General features: G+C 31.9%; 1 pseudogene; it reads left to right on the top strand.

Moving 5' to 3' along the window:
- The first annotated feature begins 5,408 nt into the window (after nucleotides 1–5,408).
- On the top strand, nucleotides 5,409–7,093 carry LOC107154392 (annotated as a pseudogene).
- The last annotated feature ends 18,183 nt before the right edge of the window (nucleotides 7,094–25,276 follow it).

The following is a 25,276-nucleotide window of genomic DNA, read 5'->3' as shown; positions in this document are numbered from 1 at the left end:
TTGTATTTCCTGTAGAGGATTCCCTAAGCAAAATAAGTAAATATTCTGAGATGTGGTTCACCTGCTGAGACTGCTCAGTTACCTGGCTGCTGGATCAGTGACTAAGTAATTGAAATGTACAGAAAACATCCCTGCAATTGAATATCTGAGAACAATTTTCTGATGGGTTCCATCTTAAGAGTGAAAATAAATAAAAATAATATATATTCATTGATTTTGGGTAAAAATACTATGCTAGCATAAATCTATATTCAATAAAATGCATAAGGAGATAAAGTAAATTATTAAAGAGAGAGGAAATACAGAGGGTAGATCCTGTGTGTGTGTGTGTGTGTGTGTGTGTGTGAGAGAGAGAGAGAGAGAGAGAGAGAAAGAGAATGAATAATCAGTATGAAAGTCTTTGTTCTCTTAGCATAATATATGTGATCAATCCTTTAGGGTAGGAGGAGGAAAACTAATACAGGATTTATCAATCACAACTTAGAAATAATGAGTTCATGGGATGGATAGCTGATGGAAAAAATGCACTATCACAGCCTTGGCATGTTAAAAAACAGACATGATGATCACATTAAGGTTGTTGACTTAGACCTATTTGACCTATTTTACCTGCAAGCAGCTATCTTGCCAGTTATGTAGTAAAAGTCTACATTCACTTATTTATTCATTTAATGAACACATTTTGAATGATAAGTTTTTGCTAGATACTCCTATAATTCTAGGGGATGTTAAAATAAATAAAACAGATGAAATCTATACCCCTTAAAACCTAACTTTCTAGTAGGGGAAAGAGATAATAAATAACTACATAATTTGAGGTCAGTTTGAGATAAATATTGTTTTTCTAAACTAAATGGAAGATGGAATATAAATTGGGGCAAAGTAGCTTGGAAAGCATAATCAGGGAAAGATTTCCTGAAGAAAAGACATCTGAGAAAATATATAAACAAAATAAGAGAGTAAGCAAGAAAAACATCTGGGGAAAGGCAGAAGGAATTATGGATGTAAAAACTTGAAATAAAGGATTTACATTTTTGTAGATGAGAAAGATGTAAGTGTGGTTGAAGCGGAACAAATAAGAATATTTATGGAAAATGAGGTTGCAGAGATAGTTAGGGACAAGATCATGTATGGCTTTTTAAAGTAAATAATGACTTCCAATATGATTGTGATAGAAGGCCATATAATGATTTTGCTGAATGAGTGATGTGATGAGATATATGGCTGTGCACAGGGCAAAAGTTCTTATACATAAGAGTTTCATGTTAAGAGGATAAGAAAGATTACAGGAGAAAGATGTTGAAAATTGTATCTAGGGTGGTGGCAGAGAATGGTGATAATACAATGAATACGTGGTAAAAACGGAGATGATAGAATGTGGCAGAAAAAAATTAAAGGGAAGCAATGGTAGATCAGAAAAGTAAAAAAAAAAAAAGTAATATTGTGGTGTGTTTAATTAAAACTAAATAAATAACCACACTAAAAATCAATGGCCCAAACACCTAATTTAAAAGGCAAATATCAGCTTGCTATATATGTTATTTATATAATAATATACAGGCACCATGTAAATGAATGCTAAAAGTATACTATGCCAACAAAAAACAAAAGATTGATGGAATGGCTACATTCATATAAGACAAAGTGAATTTCAGAGCCAAAATATTGCCAGTAAAAAATTAGTCATTTTTAAAATAATAAAAAATTCACTTAAGGAGTGGTCATAAAAATCCTAAATCTTGGGTAACCTACTCTTTGGTTCCCTGTCTGCTGTTTTTCTTCTTATTTAAATAAATCATAATCCTTTCACTGTCACAAAACAAAACAACCTTAAAACTCTATGAATATAAATACAAAGTATTCCTGAGGAAAACACTAGTAAATGAAAAGGAGAAATAGAAAATTTCAATATTATACAATAAAGTATAAATACTGCCAACATTCTAAATACCTCCTAGACAAAATAAATAAATAAATAAATGAGAACATAGAATGCTTGAACAAAAATATCAACCAATATTTGCAAAATACTTTCCATAACAAAAACAGAAAATACATTCTTCTCAAGTGCATGATGAAAATTTATCAAGAGGTAACATAAAGTCTATCAAACATATGCCAATAAACATCAATGCATTCACATCACATAGAAAATATTTTTGATCACAATAGAATAAATAAAAAAATCATTAAATCACTAAATCATTATTAATGTCATCAAATCACCATCGTCTTTAATATTTTGTAAATTCAGTGGGAAACTGTATGGTTTTAAAATCTGATGGAATGATAAAATTTGCTATATATTCATCATTAACCCAGTATCTTACTTAATGCACAAACACTGTAGTTACTTATATAATGATCAGAAACAATGCAAAGACATCTACTGTCTGCCATTCTTCAACATTTTACCAATGGTAATAGTCAATGCAATTAGACAAGAAAAATTAGATACATAATAATGATAAACAATGAATAAAGCAAACTATATTACCCTGAAAATCCTAAATAAACCGTAATAAAAGTTTAAGTGATAAAAGCAGTGTGTAAGATTGCAGGATATAAAAATTCTATCAAAAATAAATGACTACAGATCAATTTCCTGCATGACAGTGTGAAGAGCTCTACTGACTACTCCCTACTAAAACTCATAAAAATTATCTTGAAGTAAACAGAAGCCTCTGAAAATGGCCCTTTGGGCAAATAGCAAAGAAACATCTAATCATGAAGATTTAGAAAATTCAGAAGAAAGTGAGTCTGTGGCATTTGAACCAAGACCTCTCCTTTCCATCCCTATCCTAGTTCAGTAAGACAGAAAATCAACTCCAGATTGGTATGACATAGAATACAGAACACTTTCTACTCATGGATCTCAATCAATTGAGGACTTTCTTTTGTTCTTCCATTTTTAGGTTCTTTTTGGTTTAAGATGACAGAAATCCATTTTGACATAATTACACAAGCATGGAATATATCTTGTTCTAATTCAGACTGCAGTACCTCTCCTTCTCTATCCTTCTCCCAATCTACTGCTCCCATCCCTCTATTGATCTTTCTGCTATTGACCCATTTTAAAAAAAAATCAATTTCTTATGGATGTATATGATGGTGAGATACACTGTGGTATATTTATATATGTACAGAAGGTCTTTTTTTTCTTTCTTTCTTTTTTTTTGGCATCAGAAATTGATCCCAGAGGTGCTTAACTGAGGCACATCCACAGCCATTTTTAATGTTTTATTTCAAAACAGTGTCTTGCTAAGTTGTTTAGGCCTTTACTATGTTGCTGAGGCTGGCTTTGAACTTATGATCCTTTAAACTTACCTCAGTCTTTAAAATTGATGGGATTACAGACATATGCCACCATGCCTGACCAGAGGATTTCTTTACTGCGATGAGTTGTTCTTAAGCGTTTCTCACCTTGACCCTTTCTTAGGTTAAGTCCTAGGTATGTGTGGTCAATAACTGGTAGGTTACTTTGGCCCAGTCTACTTCCATGCCTACTCTTTCCTGGTATTGGCCCACTGAAAATACTGGAACCACAAAGGCCTTCCTACAGTTCCATGCCAAGAAAATCTAGCCAAGAACACCCTACCACTAAGTTATTAGAATGGAGTGCCACTCCAAGAGAAAGGTGCCATTGTCCTCACACCTACTCCCTAGGCGAGGACCCTGGTCAGTGACTTTTCCTCAGGTGGAGTAAGAAGCAGGCTGTAAGACAGATAGTTCTTTCAAGAACTAATTTAAAGAAGAGATTTCATTTGACAGAAAGTCTAGAACATTATAATGCTAAAAAAAAACTGGGAAAAAGTTGGAGCTTATGATGTAGAAAATTGGAAGGAAATTCATGGATTTAATGAACACACAACCCTAAGTAACTTTGACTGTCCTAAAGGTATACCTCCTTAAGGGACACAGCACTGGGGAAGGAAATACTTTCATTAAAATAATCCAGCCAATCTCTAAAAACTTAAAAATCACATAACAGCAACAAGCCCTGGTTGAGAGGAATATCAGAGATGCTATGATATATTGTATATAATGTTCAACAACCCACAATGAGGCATGTACATGAAAAAAAAATGGCCCATGCACTGTAGTAGGCAACAGAAATTGCCTTGAAGAACAGATGTTGGTTTTAACAGGAAAACATTTCAAAATAGCTAATAAATTGTATTTACAGAACAAAAGGAAAGATTGATTAAAGAAGTAAAGTGTCATTAAAATGTCACGTTGAATAGAGAATATCAATAGACAGGAAAAAATGTAATGAATAAAGAAAAATAAATACCAGAGTGACTGAAGAGTAGATGAACTAGCCAATGAAGAATTAGCAAGATTATGCAAACTGAAGACACAGGGAAAAATAAGGAAAATGAAGACAACTTGAGAGGACCGTGGGGGTATAGATACCATCAAACACACCAACATACACATAATGAGAATACCAGGGGAGTGGAGAGAAAGCACAAAAAAATATTGAAAGAAATAACTGAAACTCTCTGAAATTTATTGAGAAATAACAATAATTATTAAATATAGGAATCTTGATAAACTTCAAAAAGACCCATAGACATGTCATAGTGAAAACAATGAAAATTAAATACAAGGAGAAAATCTTGAAAACAAGAGAAAAGTCATGTTTCATTTACAAGGAAATCCCAATAAGATTAATATCTAACTTCTCCATAGAAACAGTGCATGCCAAAAGTAACAGTACAGCATATTTAAAGTGCTCAAAGAGAAAAGTATAATCAACAACTCTGTGTCAAACAAAGCTATTATTCACAATAAATAGACAATGAAGATTTTCCCAGAATTAAATTGAGAGAATTCTAGTAGGCCTGACTTACTAAAAAAAAAAAAGTGAAGGGATTTTTTAAGGCTGAAACAAGTGACAACAGAGGATCATTTGGATCCACATGAAAGCAAAAACATTGATAAAGCTAATTAAATTGTAGAGTATACAGGATTCATGCTACATTGGTAAATTTTAGTTCTTAAAAACAAATAAGCAACATCAGAAAGGTAGCTCTGTGAAATGATGGGTATGTTCATTTGCTTCACAATAGTAACTTTTTTATTTGCTGTATACCTAACATCTTTCACAATGATATTTATTTTTTAAAAATATTCAATCTATTAGGAAGATAAAACAACTATAAACACATATGAACTCAATAACACAAACCCCAAATCCATAGAACATTCTAACAGAAATGAAGGGAGAAATAGACAAGTCATGAGGTTGAGGCTTTGATATGCCAGTTTCAATAATGAGTTTAAAAATAAAACAGAAGAATTTCAAAGTAGAGGGCTATCTACTATCAATCAGTGCACATTCTCTGTGATAGAACATTTACTAATACATAAAACAAACTTCAATGAATTAAAATATAGCTAGAATGTTGCTGTGGTATTGCTCAGGCACTGAGTTCAGACAAAGAGGGAAGAGGAGAAATGCTAACATCCCTGAGCAAAGGCAGGAATGGGTTGGACCCAAAGCTGACACTTCAGCCTCAAGAAATTATACCCAGGATGGTAGCCCAGGCTTTAAGCAGGGTCGAGCAGGGGTGAGGGGTAACTGGGTAAGATCACAACAGTGGCCACACAAGTACTATGGTATTACTTCTATCAGTTTAGAAGCCCCTAAGGAGACTGACTGCATTCTTACATAGAAACCACCTTGAGGTTTTTTAAGACAAGAAAGGGCTGCAACACAGAATTTCAATTTTGTGGTAAATTAAAGAGGCTGGTGAAAAAGTAAGAGAGATCAGTAAAAGCAAATTATTTTGAAACAAGAAAAAGTGAAAAAAAAGAAAAAGTTAACCAAGTTTATTGATTTTTAATCTTCTGAGATCTGTGAATGAAAATGTTGGAGGAAAAAAAGTTTACTTTTGGATCTTACAGATTAGGAGTACTTACAAAACATGCTGATATTGATACATTGTGTGTTGCATCAAAACATCTTAATTGGAGTGGTTTTATTTTCACCCCATTCTATGATAAATTAAAATTACTGGAAGAAGCAGAAGATTTAAGAGCTGTGAAAGAAGCATTTCTACCAGTTATTAAACTGTTTCAATGGGATAGAGATTAATATTTTATTTGCAAGATTATCCCTTCAGACTATTCCAGAAGACATGGACCTATGAGATGACAGTCTGCTTAAAAATTATAGAAATACAATGGATATGGAGTCTTAATGGTTGCAGGGTAACTGATGAAATTTAACTCAGATACTGACAGCTTCAGGTTAGTTCTGAGAGCTATCAAACTATGGACCAAATGCAACAATATATATATCCTTGGTGGTATTTTCTGGGCTGTACTTAGAAGCAAGAACTTGCCAGCTTCATCTAAATGTACTAGCATCAACTGTTGCACAAAAACATCTTCCTGGTATTTTCTAAATTGGAGTGTCCAAATCCAGTGTTATTCAAAGCCTGAAGAATGCAATCTTAAATTTGCCTGTATGGGACACAAGGGTAAACCCCAGTAATAGGTACCATCTTATGTCTATAATTACACCAGCTACTCACAAAAAAGCTTCACATACAATGTGTCCATTTCAACATGGTGGATCACAGTTGAGAATTTTAAAAAATGTCTTTCTATCACAGATGAAATTGTATATGTTACAGAGTAGTCCAAACTATTTGAAGCTCCAAATGTTTTTCAAAGTTACAAGCATTATACTTTATTTTTAGCAAATGCACCAACAGAAAAAAAAATGCCCAGAATTGGTGAGCTTGGTGGAATAAAAAATCTGAATCCTGGTTTGAAGTTTGGAGAAGAATGCATTTATTACACTTGGCTCATGTGAATCCCCAATCATCTCCAGCACCCACAGAAAATCCTGACAAGGATAAATTTCCCATTGTGTGAGCAATTGGGTTAGGGTTTAAAAAAAATAGAAAACTCTGAAAGTCTCACTGTTCATCTCACCTATGATATTCAGTCTCTCACAGACACAGTTTATAGGTAAACAATAAACAGCATGATGTTTGAGGTAGATATGAAAATTGCTGAAATACGTGCAATAAACTGCAATTTTATGTGTTTTATTAGAAAGTATAACTATTTTTAGATTTTGAGCTTGATTTTTTTTCCTAAAGGATTTCCATTATCATTAATTATTAAAATGGACACTCTTGTGTAGTGGTATACTGTTACACTTCAGAGAAATGACAAGAGTACATCTAGTTTGGCTCCTAAGAGGTAGCAGTAACTCTAAAAAATGAAAGTGAAATGTCAAATCTAGGGTATACATTTGATATTGAAAAAATAATTAGAAAATGCTTGTTTTTAATGGGGTTATGATTAAAAAGTGACATATTGATTTTATTTATAGAATTGTTTTATAGCATGTATTAATCAGTGATTAGCCAGCAAATGTATTTCTTTGAGTTTATTGAAGCTCCATATTTTTACCTTCAATATATTGTTTTCAAAACAAATTTAAAAAGCTTGTAAAGGTTCCCCTAATTGCCTGTTAACTTGTGTGAACAAAATGGAACTTATTTCACAAAAACCAAAATTCCAGTATTTTCTTAAACCATGGTGTGAAACCAATGACCCTATTACTACATGGCACAGAACACTAAAGTTTGGTTCCAACATTAAAACTTTAGGGTGATTAAAACATAATGCTTGTGGAACATGACATCCATCTTGGATGGCCATTTGATCTTTAAATAAAAGGAATTCATACACTCCACAGAACTTCTCTTCCTGTCAATAGTAAATTGATTTTCAGTTTTAAATGTGGGCAAAAAAGCATTTTCTTCAAGATTTTTATTTTTAAATATTTTACCAAAATTTGTCAGTAAATTTCACATACAGAAACATTTTGAAGAACATGTGTAGTAAGCAATTAACATCTAATCAATCAGTTTTCTACACAGTTATTTATTTTGTTTTATTCCATCAAAAGTTTATGAATTTCTTTCTTTTAAAGAAAATATTTTTTTTATAATTGAGTGGCAGAAAATCCATCTTTATGAAGTATGAAGGATGTCAGATGGTCATAAACTTACTATTTCTTAATCTGGACAAAGTAAAGCCAACACATTTTTATGATGAGCATTGCTAGACTTCTGTGACACAGGTCATTTTCAGTTACCCTTCTACCTCCCAGCTACTCACTGCCTGTGTCACTAATCTTCACTTCTCCTCAGTCTAAATTCTGGAATCCCTCATGCATCAATTCCTGGACCTCCTTTCCATTGTGCATTATCCATACAAATTCATCCACAGTGAAGGAGTGCTCTGCTCTTCTACCTGATTCTCTCTGTACCACTAGTTTGTAGGAGCCCTGAATGGGCACTGATGAGAGGGGAAAGGAGAGAGAATTTTACAAATTCTCCATTGTACTCCATTCTATCACATGTGCATCATTCATGTTGAACTGTAATTACTTAAACTCTTCCACTATCCATCTAAATTAATTTTCTGAAGAAGTTGAAGTGTAATCTTTCCCCTTTAGGCTATGCATTAATTGAGGTTTTCTTTCTACCATGACTTTTTAATGTCTAGTGCACACTATTTCTACTTCCCACATCCTTGCTCTGCACAATCACCTTCTTCCTACCACCTAAGAAAACATGTTCAACTAACCAGTGAAGTGCACAAGGTGTCCATGTGTTTTGTATACCTTCCGTGTTAAAATTGCCAAGCACAGACCTAGTCTTGTCATTTTGTTTACACAGTGGGGGAAAATTTTAGTTTATGAAGCATTTCTTGTAAGCATCCAGGTTTTTCCAGGCTGGAAACCTGGACCTTTTCCGTGTAATGACTCTCTAATTCTGGTTTTTGTAACCGGAAAATCAGACTGTTGCCATCACATGATGTATGTAGTACATCTCATGATTGGAGTTGTCTTTGATTTTTAGTATATGTAATCATATTTTTCAAGAGCTATTTTGTAAACAGAAGATGCAATTCTCCAATAAAAAACACAATAAAATTTTTAGAAAACAGCAAAATTATTTAAAGATATGGAAACAATGCAACATATATTTTGTAGCTACAATGGCATAAAATTAAGATCTAACAGAAGATGAATTGAGAGGTTTATAAAAATGTGAAAATTAAACAAAACACTCTTAAATAATCAACAAGTCAAAGAAAAAGTCAGGAACTTTGAATTATTTTTGAGATTAATAAATTGAGATATGATATTAAAAATTATGGGATACAGCAAAAGCAGGGTTTAGGGGAAGATTCATAGCTATAAATGCTTAGTTAACAAAGAGATAAATAAATTTACCTTCTACATTAGATAGTGGATAAAGAAGGGGGAACTAATCCTAAAGGAATCAAAATGAAGGAAATATATAAAGAATAGTCTGGTTGTTAATAAAATAGACAACATAAAATTAAAAGATTAGTTTAAAAATCACATTTACAAGTCTTAACCTTCATTACAAGAAAACAAAGTAGAAGATTCAGATTAATAGAATGCTTTTGCAGTCAAAACACTGAAGAAACTAGGAAAAGAAGGTATTTTAATTATAATTTCCCAGAAAAATAAAAATAATGGGCTATTCATATACACACATACAGTGTGCATATAAAATATGTACATATATAAAATCGCATTATATATTCACATAAATATATAATAAATATTTTATGTTATATAAAATATAACCATATATGTGTATATATCAAGACCACAAAAAGGTCATCTTTTCAAAAAATGTTGTGGTGACAACTAGTTGTTCACATGCAAAAGAATGAAGTTAAATCGCCACCTCATTCCATGCCACATGTAATAATTAACTACAATGGATTAAATATAAAAGTTAAAACTATAAAATCTTAGAAGAGAGCATGAGGTAAATTTTCATATCCTTGGATTTGGCAAAGGATTCTCAGATGTAACACATCATGTGTAGAAAACAAAAACAACTGATAAACTCTACTTCAGCAAAATTAAAAATGTACTTCAAAGGACACCATTAAGAGCATGAAAAGACAAATCATAGAATGGGATAAGATATTTGTGAATCAAGTTTCTAATAAAATATTTGTTTCTAGAATAGAAAACATTTACAGCTCAATAATAAAAACATGAAATACCTAGTTTAAAATGGTCAAACTATCCTAATGGAAGTTTTCCAAAAACTATACATATGGTCAAGAGAATTGAAAATATATATGTGCACACAAATTTATACATAAATATTATAGCAGCATAATTCACAAGTGCCAAAATGTGGAAACCAACCAAATGTCCATCACTGGAAATATGCATAAACAAAATATGGTGCATTCATACAGTGAAATATGTGGCCATATCAGGGATGAAATACTGAACATTTTATAACATTGATGAAACTTAAAAACATGTTAAATAAATACTATACAGACCACAGAAGACAACAAATTATATATGATTTCTTTTTTGGTGGAATATGGCTCTGCTATACTACTCTTTGGTATCTATCCAAAAGAATTCAAGTCAACATACCATAGTAATTCATGTATATTCATGTTTATAGCAGCAACATTCATGATAGTCAAACTGTGGAATCAACTTAGGTGTCAGTCAGTGGATTGATAGATACCGAAAATGTGCTATATATACAAAGTGGAGTTTTATTCAGCCATAAGGAAGAATGAATTTATGTTATTTATAGGAAAATGGATGGAACTTAAGAAGATTATGTTAAGTAAAATAAGCCAAACTCAGATAGTCAAGGGCCCTGTGTTTTCTCTCATGTGTGGAAGCTAGAGAGGAAAAAGGGAAAGAAAGATGAGGGATAATCTTATGAAAATCAAAGGGAGGTCAGGAGAGTAGAAGAAAGAGACCAAGAGAAAGGAGGCTGGGAGGAAAAGGAGAATTGAGGAATGATATTGGCCAAATTTTATTATTATACTGTGTCCATGTATGAATATTACAATAAATCTGACCACTATGTAGCATTATAATGTACCAATAAAAATGCATGGACAATGCAGTTGATGAAATGTCAAAGAAGAAGTTCAGAAGGTTCATAATTAAAATTATATCTGAATTAAAGAGTGACCTAAATGAGCAAATACAGGCAAAAATTGATCATTCCAACAAAGAGATAAGTGAGCAAATACAGACAACCGTTGATGACATCAATAAAGACATAAGGGAACACATACAGGTAGCCAAATATTACTTCAAGAAAGATATATTCTGAAAAAAAATCAGAAATGCTTGAAATGAAGGAAATTATAATCCTTGAAATGAAGGACATAAACTAATCAAAGGAGAAACCAAGTCAAGTTAAATAAAAAAAAAAAAAACCTCAATAGAAAGCATCACCAACAGATTAGATCACTTGAAAGACAGAACATCAGAAAATGAAGAAAAAGCATATAATTTAGAAAATAAAGTTTACCATACAGTGAAGATGGTAAGAAACCATGATCAGAACATCCAAGAATTATGAGATAGCATTAAATGATCAAGAATTATTGGGATAGAGGAAGGCACAGAGTTTAAAACCAAAGGAATGCTCAATATTTTCAATGAGATAATATCAGAAAATTTCCCAAATATAAAGAATAGGAAAATCAAATACAAGAGGCTTATAGGACAGCAAATGTACAAAATTATAAATGATCTACACCAAGGCACATTATAATGAAAATGCCTAGCATATCGAATAAAGATAGAATCATAAAGGCTGCAAGAGAGAGGAATCAGATCACATACAGATGGAGACCAATTTGTATCTCAGCAGAGTTTTCAATACAGACCCTCAAAGTCAATAGATCCTGGAACAACAACCAGGGATCTCATATCCAGCGAAATTAAGCTGGATTAATTTAAATTTGATGATGAAATAAAAACCTTCTATGATAAGCAAAAGTTAAAAAAAAATTACCACTAGAAAACCTGCACTAGAGAACATCCTTGGCAAAATATTCCATGAAGAAAAAGAAAAAACAACATTGAAAATCATCAGAGGGAGGTATTAAACTAAAGGATAAACTAATCAAAGGAGAAACCAAGTCACATTAAATATCAAAAGTGAAAAAAATGGCTGGGAACAAATCATGTTTCAATAATAACCCTGAATGTTAATGGACTAAATTCACCAATCAAAAGACATAGACTGGAAGATTGGATTAAAAAAGAAGATGCAACAATATGTTGCCTCCAAGAAACTCATCTCATAGAAAAAGACATCCACAGACTGAAGGTGAAAGGTTAGAAAAATCATACCATTCACATGGACTGCAGAAGCAAGCAGGGGTTTCCATCCTCACATCAAATAAAGTAGACTTCAAGCTAAAGTTAATCAAAAGGGATAAAGAAGGACACTACATACTGCTCAAGGTAAGTATACACCAACAACACATAACAATTATAAATATATATGCCCCAAACAATTGAGCATCTTCATCAAACAAATTATTCCCAAGTTCAAGAGTCAAATAGATCACAACACAATAATTCTGGATGACTTTAATATACCTCTTTCACGACTGAATAGATATTCCAAACAAAAGTTGAACAAAGAAACTATAGAACTCAATAATAACTGACATATATAGAATAATTCATCCTTCAATGAGCAAATACACTTTCTTCTCAGCAGCACATGAATCCTTCTCTAAAATAGACCATATATTATACCACAAAGCAACTCTTAGCCAATATAAAAAAGTAGGGATACTAGCCTGCCTTCTATCAGATCATAATGGAATGAAATTTGAAATCAATGATAAAATAAGAAATAAAAGCTACTCCAACACTTGGAGACTAAATAATATGCTACTGAGTGAACAATGGGTTGCAGAAGACATCAAGGAGGAGATTATAAATTTTTTAGAGTTGAATGAGAACCAGATACAACATAGCAAAATCTCCGGGACACTATATAAGCAATTCTAAGAGGGAAGTTCATTGCATGGAGTTCATTCCTTAAAAGGAGAAAAAGTCAACCAAATAAATGACTTAACATTGTATCTCAAAGCCCTAGAAAAAAGAAGAACAAATCAACACCAAAAGGAGTACAGGACAGGAAAAAAATTAAAATCAAAGCTGAAATCAATGAAATTGAAACAAAAGAAACAATTGAAAAAATCGACAAAACAAAAAGTTGCTTCTTTGAAAAAATAAATAAAATTGACAGACCATTATCCATGCTAAAAAGAGGAGAGAGAACTCAAATTACTAACATATGTGATTAAAAAAGAAATATCACAACAGACACTACAGAAATACAGAAGATAATTNATAGCTCTTGAAACACTAGCCAGAGCAATTAGATGAAAAAAATTATACTGATATGGACAATGGAATATTACTCAGAAATAGAAGAGAATAAAATCATGGCATTTGCAGGTAAATAGATGCAGTTGGAGAAGATAATGCTAAGTGAAGTTTGCCAATCCCCATAAAACAAATGTCAAATGTTTTCTTTGATATAAGGTGACTGACTCATAGTTGAGTAGGGAGAGGGAGCATGGGAGGAATTGAAAAACTCTAGATAGATCAAAGGGGTGGGAGGGGAAGGGAGGGGGCAAGGGGTTAGCAATGGTGGAGGAATGTGATGGACATCATTATCCAAAGTACATGTATGAAGACATGAATTGCTGTGAGCATACTTTATATACAAACAGAGGTACAAAAAATTGTGTTCTATATGTGCAATAAGAATTGTGATGCATTCGGCTGTCGTGTATTTAAAAAATAAAGCATTTTTAAAAAGAAATTATAGTGATATGGATAGGAAAAGAACTCAAATTAGCACTAGTTGCCAACAATATGATTCTATACCTACAAGACCCCAAAAAATTCACCAGAAATCTTCTAGAACTAATAAATAAATTCAGCAAAGTAGCAGAATATAAAATCAACACCCATAAATCAAAGGCATTTCTGTGTATCAGTGACAAATTCTGTGAAAGGGAAATGAGGAAAACTACCCCATCTAAATAGCATAAAAAATTAAATACTTGAGGATCAATGAAAGAGGTGAAAGATCTCTACAATGAAAACTACAGAATGCTAAAGAAATAAATTAAAGAAGACCTCATGAGATGTAAAGATCTCCCTTGTTATTGGATAGGCAGAATTAATATTGTCAAATGAGTATACTCCCAGAAGCACTATACAGATTTAATGCAATTCCAATCAAAATCACAATAACATTCCTCATAGAAATAGAAAAAGCAGTCATTAAATTCATCAGGAAAAATAAGAGGACTAGAATAGCTAAAGCAATCCTTAGCAAGAAGAGTGCAGCAAGTGGCATCACTATACCAGACCTTAATCTATACTACAGAGAAATTGTAACAAAAACAGTGTTATTCGAACCAAAATAGACTTTTAGACCAATGGCACAGAATAGAGGACACAGAGAACCCACAAAACTACAATTATCTTATATTTGACAAAGGTTACAAAAACATACATTGTAGAAAAGATAGCCTCTTCAACAAATGGTGCTGGGAAAACTGGAAATCCATAAGCAACAAAATGAAATTACGTCCCTATTTCTCACCATGCACAAACTCAACTCAACATGAATCAAAGTCCTAGGAATTAAACCAGAGACCTGTGCATAATAGACATAAAAGTAGGCCCAAATCTCCATCATGTCAAATTAGGCCCCTGATTCCTTAATAAGTGTACTATACTGCAAGAATGAAAATCAAGAATCAATAAATGGATGGATTCAAACTAAAAAGCTTCTTCTCAGCAAGAGAAACAATCAGTGAGGTGAATAGAAAGCCTACATTTTGGGAGCAAATTTTTACTACATTGCACATCAGATAGAGCTCTAATTTCAAAGATATATAAAGAATTCAAAAATATTAACACCAGAAAACCAAATAACCCAATCAATAAATGGGCCAAGGAACTGAACAGACAATTCTCAGACGATAATAGTCAATCAATCAACAAATATATGAAAAAATGTTCAACATGTCTAGCAATTAGAGAAATGCCAATCAAAACTACTCTAAGATTCCACCTCTCTCTATTCAGAATGGCAATTATTAAGAATACAAACAACAATATTTTGGCAAGGATGTGGAGAAAAGGTACTCTCATACATTGCTGGTGGGATTGCAAATTGGAGCAACCAATATGGAAAGCAGTATGGAGATTTCTTGGAAAACTGGGAATGGGACCACCATTTGACCCAGCTATCCCACTCCTCAGTCTATACACAAGGGACTTAAAAACAGCATACTACAGGGACACAGCCACATCAATGTTTATAGCAGCACAATTCCCAATAGAATTGGAACTGTGGAACCAACCTAGATGCTCTTCAGTAGATGAATGTATAAAGAAAATGTAGTATATATACACAATGAAATATTCTTCAGCATTAAAGAGAATAAAATCATGGCATTTGCAGGTAAATGGACATACTTGGAGAATATAATGCTAAGTGAAGTTAGCCAGTCCCAAAAAGCAAAATGCCAAGTGTTTTCTCTGACTTAAGGATGCTGATTAAAAATGGGGTTGGGAGGGATGGGAGAATTAGATTAAATCTAGATAGGGCAAAGGGGAGGGAGGGGAAAGGAGGGGACACAGGGGTAGGAAACATGGTATAATGAGATGGACATCATTACCCTAAGTACATGTATGAAGATAGGAATGATGTGACTCTACTTTGTATACAACCAGAGATATGAAAAATTGTGCTCTATATGTGTAATATGAATTTTAATGCATTCTGCTGTCATATATAACAAATTAAAACTAAAAAATTAAAATAAATGGATACAACATACCTAGTTTTACAATATAGGAGTAAACATGGATTGCTTACTCTTTAAATTTGATGTGAGGAAAAGTTTTCTGTGATTCAAAGTTCAAAGGCAGTTCTTAAAGAAACAATTTAAAATGCATAAACAGTTTTTAGAATTCAAGATAAAAATCTCCAAGAACTAAGTAAAAGAATTGTCATAATTGGATAAAATACTTACAAAGTGCTAATATTCCTAATATTTAAAAACTCTTAATATTGAGATATTTAATAAAAATACAATAGAAAAGTTTCTCAGAAAAGTATAAAATTACATCTTAAAATCTTAAACATATAGAAAATGTCCACACACTTTTACAGTTTGGAGAAATGCAAATTAAAATACTGATACTGTATCTCATACACCAGATTGACAAATTTCAAAAAATGTTTGTAACATATTCTGCTGTCAAAGCTGTGAGAAACAGAAGCTTTTCATAGAATTCTGGTGGGAATATAACAACTCTGCATTGGGAAAATTTGGAAATACCCATCAAAACTACTCATTTTGCTTTCTTTTGGCTCTCTAATCCTATTTCTAAGTATCCTTTCTGGAGCTGGACCTCCAATAATAAGAAATACATATGCACATTTAATGATTGCAGCACTGTTTGTTGTTGTAAAATAATGGAAATTACCTGAATGTCCATGGAAGGATAACTAACTAATAAAATATAGTTAGTCCATACACTGAAATAGAATGCAGCTGTAAAAAATGAGGAAGATATCTTTAAACTAATATATAGTGATATCCAGCAGTCTTTAGGAGCTAAGGGTGGTTTGCAGCCAAGAGCAAGAAAGAGCTGTCCACAGACTGAGAGTTGAACTCACATGTGCAAATAAATAGATTTTTCTAACAACTGGAATTAGTTTGGAAATGGATTATTCTTCTACTAAATCTCCAGGTGAAAATTAGAAGGTAGCCTGAAACTTGCCTATAGCATTGTGAAACCTTGAACAGAGTATCATGCTAAGAAAACTTATTCTGATCTCTGGCAATTAACTGTGAGATATAACTTCTGGTTATTGTTTTGTTTTGGTACTGAGGATTGAAACCAGAAATGCTATACCACTGAGCCACATTCCCAGCACTTTTTATATTTTATTTTGAGATAGGTTCTCACTAAGCTGCTTAGTGCCTCACTAAATTTCTGAGGCTGGCCTCAAACCTTTCCATCCTTCTGCCTTGGCCTTCTGAGTTGCTGGGATTACAGGTGTTATCTGAAAACCACCAAATTTGTGCTAATTTGTTACCCAGCAATAATAAAACTAATTCAATGGTACAGGAAAGCCAGCAAATAAATAAAAAAAATAAATTAGTAAGGGAAGAGACAGCTCTTCCTGTTAGAATTCCAAACAATAGATGTAAGAAGGATGGTGAAAATAGAAAATAACCATTAGGCAAATGTCACAGTTATAATTATTTCAGGTAAAATTCATAAATGGATGCTAAAATTAGTGGGCAAAACTACCACACAGAATATTTACATAGTTTCAAACAATTTTTCCATTAGACACTTATTAGCCATAAAGGAAAAGGTCACAACTTAACAGAGGATGCAACTAAATTAAGTGATCAAAGTTTCTACCAGCAATAATGAGCCAGAGGGCTGTCATGTTCACCTTCATAGATTATACTGAGAAGGGAAAATCATCACTTTTGTTGTAATATTACCAAAATAGATAACTTTCATGTAATTGTAAAAACATTAGACAATTAGCAATTGAGAGAGAAAATGTACAAAATAAACTGCAATTATTAAGTCCTGAAAGCCAAAGACTGAGGAATCACCACAGGTTAGGAGATTTAAATGCAAGGTACTATCAAATCAATTTGTTTATTTTTTATTTATTTTTGGAACCACTGAGCCACATCCCTAGCCTTTTTTATTTTTTATTTTGAGACAGGGTCTCACTAAATTGCTTAGAACCTCCTTAACTTGCTGAGGCTGGCTTTGAACAATCCTCCTGCTGGTGATCCTCCAGCCTCAGCCTCCAGAGCCACTAGGATTACAGAAAATGGCACCACTGCACTCAGCTAAATCAATTTAAGACAAAATAATTACTATGGATATTAGTAGAGTTTGAATGAAATTTGTGATAATAATAACATTCGATCGATATTGTGACAGTTTTCTGGTGTTGGTCATTTTTCTATTGCTATGTCAAACATTAATAGCGTTTGAAGGATAATGGAAACTTTTTGTAAATGCAAAATTATTTGAAAATAAAAAGTTAAATAAAACTAAGACAGTATATGTCATAATCCTAATAACTTCAAGTAGTCAACATTAGTAGATGCACAATAGGAAGATTAAAAACAGGCATGATGGGTATATTCTTGGGGAAAAACAAAGAAGATCATAATCACAAAAGCAGAGCATATTGATATGAAAAAAGAAAATATTCATAACCATATAAATTAAAATATGGTTGTAACAAGTTTTAAAGTCATCATAGTAGATAAACATTAGGATGGCTTTTGTTGAGGAGGTAATTAATAGAGCCGGAAGTCTGAACTAAGATGTCAAAAATGGAAAATGATAAAATGAAGAGATTTGAAGGCCAAAGAGAATACTGTCAAATGAAAGTGTGAATTAAGGAAAATATGTATGCAGAACAGAGGGGGAAAGAAACTATCAAGAATTTAAAGAAACATTCTCCATCAATTGAGGACACATGTTCTGGATTGAAGAGTCCCACTTATATCTGATGTAGATGAGTAAAGTGATTTAACATTGAGAAAAGCTGGGTAAAATTTTAGAATTACAAAGGTAAAGAGTATATTATTAAATACCCCAAAGGAAAAAAAATACAATGTAGAAAGAAAGTAAAAAATCACATTGGCATTAGAAAGACCTCTTAGCAGCATGAAAATTAGAAGAAAGTATGGAAGACAATAGAGGAAACATTTTGAATCTGGCATTTTATATAGGTAAGAGCATTGAAGTAAGAGGTCAAAGTAAACACAGTTTTAGAACACTTAAAGACTATTTTTTTTGCAGCAAGAATCTCTCTCTGCCTTTGTGAATTAAAAAAAAAGAAAGAAAGCAGAAACAAACAAACAAAACCTACTTGCGAAATAAAGTGTTCAGAAATACAAATACTGTATATGAGACACAAAATCAGTAATGAGAAAAAAAATCGGCATTGATTTTAGGTGGCTCAATAATTTTTGACAAAGAAGTTAGAAAGAAAGAGTGATTATTTCATCATGAAACAGTGAGTAAACACAAAGCAAAAATTGCAGTGTTAGAAATAAGTTAAAATACATCATTTATCATAATAACATCTAAAGAAATAGACTTAGCAGAACACCCAAAAGATTTATAGAAGTAATGATTAATATCCTCATGAGAATAAGAAAAGATATTAATTTTCTGTCGAGAAATGTTTGGGAGAAGGAAAATTAAAACGTGGTAAAGTTTTTTTGTTTTCCATTCCTGTCTGGGTCTACATATTGAGAAAATATAAACACAAACTATTGTGTGTTAAAATTAAAGAATAAGTTACCAGAATAATAGAAATATTTTGATATATTATGGCAAGTATTTATATTTGTAATATATATATATGTATATGTATATATATATATATACATATATACATATATATATAAATTTTACAAAGAAAAAATGATTAAATGATTAGTCTAACAAAGGCAAGATGTTACAATATCAAATAACTAATCCTACCTATTTTCAGGATGGGCTTTTGCATATTTACCTCTGTTGATTTCCTGTTTTGTGTAAATATTTTGGCCATCTGTTCTCAGTGGTGGTGGCGGCAGGAATAGGAGAGATCAATCAGGGCTGATACTATCATGATTGCACCCTATCAAGACTCAAGTTAGCTTTCAAAAGCAACCAATCATGAGGAGCTTTGCCTCCTTCCAGACCTGGGATTTTCTTTTAAGCATCAGGGTGTCAGGCAGAGCAAGTAAGGCATGGTGGATGCATAAAACATTTTGACTCATTTTACATTAATTAGCCATGTAATGGTGAAAAGAGGTCATTCTTCATTGAGTTCCTTGAACACACATTCTCTCTTTATAAACTTGTTACCACACTTCAATGATTTCACTTGTAATTTTTGTTAATTTGGACATTACACACTATATTTTATCTTACAAGTTTTTGATTGCTTCAAAAACTTTATAATTTCAGTATGAAGAACTCTTTCTTCTGAAATACTTGGGTATGTGTTTATATTCTGATAACTAATCATCCCCCAATATTTTACAAGTAAGAATGTCCTCCTACATAACCAAGATAAACAAATGATATTAGGAAATTAGCCATTGTACTATCCAAACCTCATACCCCAAACAAGTTATACACTTGTCCAATAATTTGTATCAATAACGTTTTATAATTATGAACGACTGGTTTAATTTACTTGATATGTCTCTTTTATTCTCTTCCATCTGGAACAATCCCTCAGTCTTCAGTTTCCATACCTTAACACCTGAGAGATTACAGCTTAGGTATTTTTAGAATGGCCCTCAGTTTTCATTCTATTCATGGGTTATCTTCTGATAAAACTCAAGTTCTATCTATTTGGCAAAGATTCCACAGGTGTGATGTGATGTTCTTTTCATTAATGCCTATCTAGTAAAAAAAAAGATTTAAATCTTCCCAATTACTGGTTATTTCCACTTGGATCAACTGATATTTTCCAGAATTCTTCACTATAAAAGTTAAGCTTTTGTACTTTGTAATTAGTTGGGTATTTTGGGGAAGATAATTTAAACGATGATAATATTTTATTTCTTGCAAACATTTGACATATATTTACATACATGTGTGTCCTCGTGGATTACTCTTTTAGTTAATAAACCATAATCCATTACTATCATTATTTTGATAGACATATTGACTATGATTTGTCTAAGAGGAGGTTAAATAAAGTGGCTCTTCTGTCCTTTTGAAGTATTTCAGTTGCTCACTGAGCACATTCTTACTTTCTAGCATGAAAAGTGTTCCAAGCACATCTTGTAGTTTTCCTTTAGGGAATTAGACTTTCTCCAGAGCCCTGGTTCCTTTAAATGATGAATGATGCTTAGAAGCCAATATCTGAACACTGTATGGTATCACTATTAAGTGTCACTGCTTCCACGTCCTGACAAAGTCATTTTCATTTATAGTTATTTCTCTTTCTATATGCACATTAAAAGTTATGAGTTTCCAGTGATAACTTCAGTTTGAAGTCCATTCCTTAGGGCATCATTTAGATATATATTTTTTTCCATTTCTACATTTTCTTTTTCATATTTGTTGCTTGTTTTTACAACAGATGAAGATAGAACTTTTATTTAAATTCTATTCTTTTAAATTCCTAATATGTAATAATTTTCTTATACCTTTTGTGACCTCTGATTCACCATTCTAGGCATGCTTCAATGTGTATGACCTCCTCAACCTTCTGTGCTCTGACACCACACACCAGGCCATCCCTGCCTGTGAACCCACCCATGGCTTATGCCCCTCAGCTTTGCTCACCACACTAGGTATTCCATGGGTGGAAGCCCTCCACATTTTGCTCACTGTCTGACACCAAATTATTTAAAACTTCTCACCAAAGGAATACTTTGCACTCTGATAAAGATCTTGTACCTTACTCTATGCCACTGTTCTCTCCCAATCTCTATGCAGTAACCTACTTCAATCTCTTCACCTAATGGATTTGTCTGGTCCTTTCAAGAGGTAACATTAAAAAAAATTCTCATTTCAGCTTTTTAAATTGAAAATATATGGAGCTAATTGTAGATGCACATGCAGATTTGGTAGCAACTACACAGCAATTCTATGTACCCTTTATCCAGTTACCCCTGTGGTAACATTTTGCAAAAGTATAATTCAACATCACAAACACAATATTGACATTGATACAATAAACCAATAGGACTCAGTTTCCCAGTTTTAGTTTATTCATTGTGTGCATGTTCGTGTGTGTCTGTGGTTCTGTAAATTTTTATCATTTGTACAGGTTTGATTATTCAATGTCAAGGTGCTGTGTAGTTCCATCACTGTAAGGATCTCTGGTGTCATCCTTCCATCACTGCACCCAATTCTGTCCTGACTCCACACACTTTATTGCCAACACATGGCAATCACTGTTCTTTCTTCATTTCAAAATATTGTATGAGTGTCATCATGCAATAAATAAGCCTTTTGGGTTGTGCTTTCTTGATTCAGTACAATTCCAATAAAATTTGCCCAACTTATTGCACAAATCATTATTTCATTCCTTTTTATTATTCAGTAGGGTTCCAGGGTATGAATGCATCACAATTCACTTACCCATTTATCAGCTAACGCACATTTTTATACATTAATAACTTACTGCTATTGCCATTTTTGTGTTAATAAGAATCCTAAATAACTTGACTCTATATTTTTAAAACATATATCACATGATTCAATAGTGTATCTTTATGCATTGAATAAGGTTTCAAAATTCTTACAATGAGAGATACAAATTCAAGTTCAGGAGGAAAACTCAGGGGATTGTCTTCGGCTTTCCTTCTGAAAACCTCATGACCCAAGATGAAAAGCAAACAACAGGCAAATTAAGTTTAGACAAGCTTTTCTAAAACCCAGTTTCATGTCAGCTCAGCCTAGGACTAGATTAAAATGATTAACTTCTATTTTATCTGCCTATCAAAGGGAAGAATAAGCTGTCCCTGCAAGAATATAACAACATTACAGCAGACAATTTCAGTTTACAATGTTCAACATTCAGTTTGAGAGGACACTAACATTGCCAAAGACTTCATAATCAAAACAAATGTTAGGGACACAATTGCAGATGATCAAAATTTTGGAGCTATCTGATAAGGAGTTTGTATTTGTTATGTATAATGTATTCAAGAAAATTCATCATAAGTCAATGGATGAAAAATCTTAACAGAAACCTGGAATCCATAAAAATATGAAAACAGACTTCTAATACAAAAAATACAATAGCTACAATAAAGAAATTAAGAGATAAGGGATTAACTTTCATGAGTCAGTAGAAAACTGGAAGAGGGATCAGCACCAATACATTGGCTGAAATAATCTACAAAAGAGCATAACTATATGGGATACGTATATGTATCTTCTGAAAAGAGAAGATACATTTTAAGAATTAATAACCAAACAGTTTCTGAAATTGTTAAAAAAAGAACAAGCCAAATATCCAAAAAATTCTATGAACCAAGCAAGGTGACTGCAGAAAATAATCAATTATATTTAAGTGTATATTATATAAACTGGTGACAACTAAAAAGAAATAGAAATTTTAATAATATTGATGTTAGGCTTCCAAAAGAAAAATTGGAAGCAAAATGACAAGGGCTAACATGTTTCATGTGTTTAAATTTCTAAAAAAAGTTCTTCTGGGGAAATATCTTATTCACTAAGATGTGTTATTGAACAAGATATTTGCACTCAAAAAAATGCTAAAGGGAATTTTTCATAAAAAAAATCCCAAAGAAAACACAAAAATAAAAAATTGAAGACCAAAACATATGGTAAATATGAATATCAACTGTATAAAAATAATAATTCATTATATGGAACAATAATAATTAAAGTTATAATAATCATTTAATAAGATTGAAATATAAATTTTAATATGTATAACAGCAATGGTAAAGGGGTAAATGAAGCTAATGAATTTCAAAGTCATTGCTTGTAGGAAAATGAAAAAATAATAACAGTAAATTATAATGTCATTGTCGTATTTAAGGAATCCAACAAAAATAGTAAATCTATTAATAAAAAGAGAGATAAGAAAAAAATTGAAAGTTAAACAAATGATATCGATATTTGCTGATGACAGTTGTTTAGATAGAAAATATAAAAGACTCTATAGGTCAAACATGGAATTAATAAATGAACTTGGTAATGTTTCACAAGATATGACTATAAAAAAATAAATTGATGTTTTTGTCTCATCAATCAAAAGAAGATAGAATTTAAAGAAAGCTACTATTATGATAGCATCAAATAATAAATATCCAAGACTAAATGTTATGAAATATCTGCCAATACATCTGCGGTGAAAATATTAAACATTACTGAGAAAAGTAAAGAATACATAAATAAATAGGAATATAAAATATGTTCATGGAGTGGAAGACTCACTTTTGTAAAATTGTGACATCTCCTAAAACTAATCTGTAGTATTAAAAAAACCCAGTCAATTAACTAATAGATTTTTTAAAAAATGAAATAGATTTATTCTAAAATTTATTTCAAAATATAAAGGATGAAAAATAGCTGGTATATTTGCATGAAGAGCAAAATAGTGACTTAAATTATCAGAAGCCATGGCCTGATATAAATCAGAGTAATTAAGATAGAATGAATTTAATGTAACTACAGAGTCATTGGCATAACACTGCTCAAGAAGATGCTCACACAAATATATTCACTTGATTTATGGTAAAAATGACACTGATTTGCAGGGAAGATGGGTTGCTCTTTTGGTAATGTATTGGGTCAATTGTATATTGATATAGAAAATAATCCTGACCTTATCTCATGCCATACATCAAAATAAATTCCACATGGCATGCAAATCTACATATGAAAGACAAAATAATAAGTAAGTCATAAAAGCATAAAAGTAAAGCAAACAAAATAACAGCAACAACAAATACCTTAGAAAATATCTATATGAACTTGGGGTTGATAAAAATTTCTGAATATGTTAATTACCAAAATAATTTTACAAAATATGATAATTGTAAAGGAAAATATAATATCAATAAATAAGATTTTACCAAAATTAAGAAATTTGCTTACCCTCTTTAGTCATCAGAAAATTAAAATTAAAGCCATTATTAAATAATTTGACACATCTGTTAGGAAGGTCAAGATGAAAAGTATTAAAAATATTGATGAGGGTGTGGTGCAGTTTCACTACCAGATAGTTATCAAGAGAAATGCATAGACATATATACCTAAAAGCATGTAAGAGAACATTTAGAGCAGTAAAAATTTTAATAATGACTAAATGGAAGCAAACAACTCAAACATGCATTAACAGAAGATATAAAATATTTCCTTTTTATGTTATACAATGGATTATTATACAGTTGGAAAAGAAAAAAAATTGTAATATGCATATTCAGGGACAAATATCACCGTTATACCTTAAGAAAAAATCAAAACAAACAAACATAAAACCCACAAGAGTACATACAACAAAAATTAATTCATATAATATTCATACAGTGTTATAAATATTTGTGAATTTAAAACTTTGAATAGCATTGTTTTTTAGGATATGGGTACCTGAGAGGATAAAATTACAAGTTCTTTTCCAATTCCAGCAAGTTCCATATGTTGTTCTGAAACTTATATCCTTATTATTTGCTCACTTTTCTTTTTCATGTTATACTTGTATAAGAATGAAAATACAGAATAAATACAAAGGGAAAATCAGACATTCAATGGGTTAAACATCTTTACATAAAACAGAAACAATGTTAAATGTTCAAATTAAATTTGTTAATTAAACAA

This window comes from Marmota marmota, unplaced genomic scaffold (assembly GCF_001458135.2).
Source record: "Marmota marmota marmota unplaced genomic scaffold, marMar, whole genome shotgun sequence".
Lineage (NCBI taxonomy): Eukaryota > Metazoa > Chordata > Mammalia > Rodentia > Sciuridae > Marmota > Marmota marmota.
The sequence above is the reverse complement of the archived record's forward strand: the minus strand, read 5'-3'. Positions and strand labels throughout refer to the sequence as shown.